Source organism: Engystomops pustulosus, chromosome 5, assembly GCF_040894005.1.
Source record: "Engystomops pustulosus chromosome 5, aEngPut4.maternal, whole genome shotgun sequence".
Lineage (NCBI taxonomy): Eukaryota > Metazoa > Chordata > Amphibia > Anura > Leptodactylidae > Engystomops > Engystomops pustulosus.
The window spans coordinates 47,972,246-47,978,519 of NC_092415.1; positions in this window are offsets into that span (position 1 = coordinate 47,972,246).

The window sequence follows — 6,274 nt, forward strand, 5'->3', positions numbered from 1 at the left end:
AGAGGAGGAACTGTATAGGGGACAGGGATGGTATAATTTATATATAGAGGGGCTCTGTATATGGGACAGGGGGTGTAATTTATATGTAGAACAGCCACTGTATAGGGGACAGGGTGTGTGTATAACTTATATATAGAGGAGGAACTGTATAGGGGATGGGGGATGTTATAATATATATATAGGGCCATTGTATACAGGACAGGGGGTGTAATTTATATATAGAACAGCCACTGTATAGGGGACAGGGTGTGTTTGTAATTTATATATATGAGGAACTGTATAGGGGACGGGGGACAGTATAATTTATATATAGAGGGACGCTTTACACGGGTGTGTGTTTAATTTATATATAGAGGAGGAACTGTATAGGGGACAGGGGTGTCATTTTTATATAGAGGGAACAGGTGGTATAATTAATGTTTAGATGCACTGCATAGAGGATGGGGTGTAGTTTATGTAAACAGTCAGTGTATAGAGGACAGGGGGTGTAATTTACTTATAGAGGACTGGTTTGTGTATAGAGCCACTGTATAGTGGACGTGGAGTGACTGTATTTAGGGGGCAAGAGGGGTGCTGTATAGAGGGGTGGTTTTGGATAGGGTGGTCACTGTATTGATGAAATGGGCCATTGTTTTGGGGGGGAGTTGTATAGTGGGGGTTGCTGTATACTAGGGGCAGCTTTATATAAAAGAATGAAAATGGAAGTGTATAGCGAGTGACTCTATATAGCAGGGGTACTGTTCATTCATTAATGGGGGTGTCATATATAGCTTTAGTAAGGAGGTGATGTGTATATATATATCCAGGGGCCATTATACTGTAAGTGATTGTGATATCTTTAAGGGCACAGATGTGCTGCCAAGAGCTGAAGACATCTAGGGCTGAATTCATCACAGCTGGAGTTATGCTGGATGAAGAAGAGATCCCAGACTTCAGGGGGCACTATAGAGGCTATAATTAAGTTGTAATGAAGAAGACGGTAAACGGTGAGTAATAAAATATAATTATATTAATCTCTTAGTTTATCTGCAGAGCATTTCATTTTTAATTTAAATACATTTTTTGGTATTGTCCTTTATTGAGTATGTGTTAGTTGGTATTATTTTGCACTGGTAATGGTAGCGGTGTGGTGGTGTTATTTAGTCATGATGCAGGGATAATGGTAGTGGTGTGGTGGTATTATTCAGTCATGATGCAGTAATAATGGTAGTGGTGTGGTGGTATTATTCAGTCTTGATGCAGTAATAATGGTAGTGGTGTGGTGGTATTATTCATTCATGATGCAGTGGTAATGGTAGTGGTGTGGTGGTATTATTCAGTCATGATGCAGTAATAATGGTAGTGGTGTGGTGGTATTATTCAGTCTTGATGCAGTAATAATGGTAGTGGTGTGGTGGTATTATTCAGTCATGATGCAGGGGTCATGGTAGTGGTGTGGTGATATTATTCATTCATGATGCAGGGGTCATGGTAGTGGTGGTATTATTCAGTCATGATGCAGAGGTAATGGTAGTGGTGTGGCGGTATTATTCAGTCATGATGCAGAGGTAATGGTAGTGGTGTGGCGGTATTATTCAGTCATGATGCAGAGGTAATGGTAGTGGTGTGGTGGTATTATTCATTCATGATGCAGCAGTAATGGTAGTGGTGTGGTGATATTATTCAGTCATGATGCAGCGGTAATGGTAGTGGTGTGGTGATATTATTCAGTCATGATGCAGGGGTCATGGTAGTGGTGTGGTGATATTATTCAGTCATGATGCAGGGGTCATGGTAGTGGTGGTATTATTCAGTCATGATGCAGAGGTAATGGTAGTGGTGTGGCGGTATTATTCAGTCATGATGCAGGGGTGTGGTGGTGTGGTGGTATTATTCAGTCATGATGCAGTAGACCAGTGATTTTCAAACTGTGTGCCGCGGCACATGGTTGAGTGTGCCGCGGGGAGCCCCTGTGTAGCGCTGCCGCCGCGCCCCCGTGTTTCTGCCCCCCATACTTACCTCCAAGCCCTGCGTCGGCGATCCGCCCATCTTCTGTAGCTCCTGCACCGCGCGGCCCATGTCACGTGACTTACGCGACCTGACGTCAGGTCGCGTAAGTCACGTGACATGGGCCGCGCGGTGCAGGAGCTACAGAAGATGGGTGGATCGCCATTAGGAGAGAAGTTACGCGGAAGAAGACATCAAGGGTAAGTATATAATGTTATTATTTGTATAAGGAAGGAAGCTAGGGTCTTTTTTTTTTTATTAGTAAAGGGAAGCTGGGGCTTTTTATTAGTTAAGGGGGGCCTCTAGGGCCTTTTAATTAGTAAAGGGAGGCCTCTAGGGCCTTTTAATTAGTAAAGGGAGGCCTCCAGGGCCTTTTAATTAGTAAAGGGGGGCCTCTAGGGCCTTTTAATTAGTAAAGGGAGGCCTCTAGGGCCTTTTAATTAGTAAAGGGGGGCCTCTAGGGCCTTTTAATTAGTAAAGGGGGGCCTCTGGGGCCTTTTAATTAGTAAAGGGGGGCCTCTGGGGTCTTTTAATTAGTAAAGGGGGGCCTCTAGGGCCTTTTAATTAGTAGAGGGGGGGGCCTCTTGGGCCTTTTAATTAGTAAAGGGAGGCCGCTAGGGGCTCTTAATTACTAAAGGGCCTTTGGGGCCTCTTGGACCTTTTAATTAGTAAAGGGGGGCCTCTTGGGCCTTTTAATTAGTAAAGGGAGGCCGCTAGGGGCTCTTGATTAGTAAAGGGAGGCCGCTAGACGTTTTTATTAGTAAAGGGAGGGCGCTAGGAGTTTTTTATTAGTAAAGGGAGGCCTTTTATGACTGTTTTAGTGTCATTTTGTGCTATTTTAGTTGGTGGTGTGCCCCAGGATTTTCTAAGTATAAAAAGTGTGCCGCGGCTCAAAAAAGGTTGAAAATCACTGCAGTAGACTACCATTACTACTGCATCATGACTGAATAATCCACTACACCACTAACATGACCCCTGCATCATAATGGTAGTGGTGTGGTGATATTATTCAGTCATGATGCAGAGGTAATGGTAGTGGTGTGATGATATTATTCAGTCATGATGCAGAGGTAATGGTAGTGGTGTGATGATATTATTCAGTCATGATGCAGGGGTCATGGTAGTGGTGGTATTATTCAGTCATGATGCAGAGGTAATGGTAGTGGTGTGGCAGTATTATTCAGTCATGATGCAGGGGTCATGTTAGTGGTGTGGTGGTATTATTCAGTCATGATGCAGTAGACTACCATTACTACTGCATCATGACTGAATAATCCACCACACCACTAACATGACCCCTGCATCATAATGGTAGTGGTGTGGTGATATTATTCAGTCATGATGCAGAGGTAATGGTAGTGGTGTGATGATATTATTCAGTCATGATGCAGAGGTAATGGTAGTGGTGTGATGATATTATTCAGTCATGATGCAGTGGTAATGGTAGTGGTTTGGTGGTATTATTCAGTCATGATGCAGTGGTGATGTTAGTGGTATGGTGGTATTATTCAGTCATGATACAGCGGTAGTGGTGTGGTGATATTATTCAGTTATGATGCAGGGGTCATGGTAGTGGTGTGGTGGTATTATTCAGTCATGATGCAGAGTTAATGGTAGTGGTGTGGTGGGAGCCACAGTGTGGTCAGTTGTGGAGTGGGGGGGTATATATGATATATGTGGGAGCACAGTGTGATCAGTTGTGCTGTGAGTGGTATATATAATGGGGGTCATTTACTAAGGGCCCGATTCGCGTTTTCCCGACGTGTTACCCGAATATTTCCGATTTGCGCCGATTGTACCTGAATTGCCCCGGGATTTTGGCGCACGCGATCGGATTGTGACGCATCGACGCCAGCATGCGCGCGACGGAAATCGGGGGGCGTGGCCGAATGAAAACCCGACGTATTCGGAAAAAACGCCGCATTTAACAACCGAAAATGTGTCGCTTAGGAAGCGCTTACCTTCACCTGGTCCAGCTCGGTGCATTCCGGCGCGTGCAGATGATTTTCAGCGCAGCAGCGCCACCTGGTGGACGGCGGAGGAACTACCTTCATAAATCCCGGCCGGACCCGAATCCTGTGCAGAGAACGCGCCGCTGGATTGCGAATGGGCCAGGTAAGTAAATCTGCCCCAATATATATGGAGGCACAGTGTGGTCAGTTGTGGAGTGAGGGGTATATATGATATATGTAGTGGCACAGTGTGGTCAGTTGTGGTGTGAGGGGTATATATGATATATGTGGGTGCACAGTGTGGTCAGTTGTGGAGTGAGGGGTATATATGATATATGTGGGGGCACAGTGTGGCCAGTTGTGGTGTGAGGGGTATATATGATATATGTGGGTGCACAGTGTGGTCAGTTGTGGAGTGAGGGGTATATATGATATATGTGGGGGCACAGTGTGGTCAGTTGTGGTGTGAGGGGTATATATGATATATGTGGGGGCACAGTGTGGTCAGTTGTGTGAGGGGTGTATATGATATATATGGAGGCACAGTGTGGTCAGTTGTGGAGTGAAGGGTATATATGATATATGTGGGGGCACAGTGTGTTCAGTTGTGGTGTGAGTGGTATATATGATATATGTGGGGGCACAGTGTGGTCAGTTGTGGTGTGAGGGGTATATATGACATATGTAGTGGCACAGTTTGATCAGTTGTGGTGTGAGGGGTATATATGATCTATGTGGGGAGATTGTGGTCAGTTGTGGGTTATATATGATATATTTGGGGGCACAGTGTGGTCAGGTGTGGTGTGAGGGGTATATATGATATATGTGGTTGTACAGCAGGGTCAGTTGTGGTGTGAGGGGTATATATGATATATGTGGTTTTACAGCGTGATCAGTTGTGGTGTGAGGGGTATATATGATATATGAGAGGTATACATGTGGGGGCCTTTTGTGGTCAGTTTTGTATGCGAGGCTCGCCTGCAGAGATGAGTCATGGCTGGAAGAAGTTTACTGGAAGATCAGACAGAAGGGAATATAAGACATCAGGGACATCACCTGTCATTGGTTCACACTGCAGCCTCTGTGCAGGACTGGTATGAACTACTATATGGTCACTATATGGTGGTACGGTAGATACTGAAATGTATGTATAAGTTATCATTTATTATTGCTGTATTATTCAGTCATTATGTAGTGGTAATAATCATGATGTAATGTTATTTCAGCCTTGTACAGAGGTGTCATTAGTTATATCGTCCTCTGCTCGGTGGTGCTTGTATAATAACAAGATGGCGGTAAAGTTCATCAGTAAATGGAGTTTATATTTGGTGAATTATTGGTAATACCGTTCTGTGTATGGAGTCTTGTGCTCATTATCAGGATGTTGGTATTTTCTTTATGTTGTGGTAATGCTGTGGGTTGGAGTTTTGTTTGGAATACTGGTCTTGTGGTAGTTTTTATTGGTAACGGTATCGTGGTATCATTATTTGGTAATAGTATGGCAGTAGTATTTTTTTTAGAACTTGGGCTGATATTTGAAACAGGATAATTCTGTGGTATTTTTTTTTTTTACATACAGGCAGTCAACATACAAGATAGGGTCCGGAGGTTTGTTCTTAAGTTGAATTTGTATGTAAGTCGAAACTGTATATTTTATAATGGAAGTTCTAGACAAATTTTTTTCTTTTGTCCCAGTGACAATTGGAGTTTCAAAATTTTTGCTGTAATTAGACCAATGATTATGAATAAAGCTTCATTACAGACATCTTACAGCTGATCATTGCAGCCTGGGACTATAGTAAAGCATCCAGAGAGCTTCACCAGAGGTCAGAGTGGCCAGAGGGGTCCGTCTGTAACTAAGGGTCGTCTGTATGTTGGGTGTCCTTAAATAGGGGATCACCTGTATATTGTTGTGGAAGGGTGCCTGAGCTGCGGGGGCCCCATCCTAAATGAGGTACTCCATACCCCTGGGACCCTTTATCTGGCCCTGCACATAGACATGGACAACATGAATATATGGAATTGGGTCTCCAGTGGATCTATAATTAATGCCCGAGCGGGGAAACAGGATTATTTCTTTCTTCCAAAGGGCAATTCCTTTTTGTTTACACAATAATATATTTCAGTCTGTTATTTGCTTGTGTACTAATAGAACATATCCGGGCAGCCCTAGCTCCTGGATATTTAAGAGAAGGCTAGCTTTTGTCCCATACTAGGAAAGGAGTTCACAAGAAACTAATAGCTGACAAATTGTGGAAATCTATTTATGAAGAATGCGGTCATAAAAAGGGATGTCAGGATAGATTAACACTGATCAAAGCTTGAACAATGGAAAT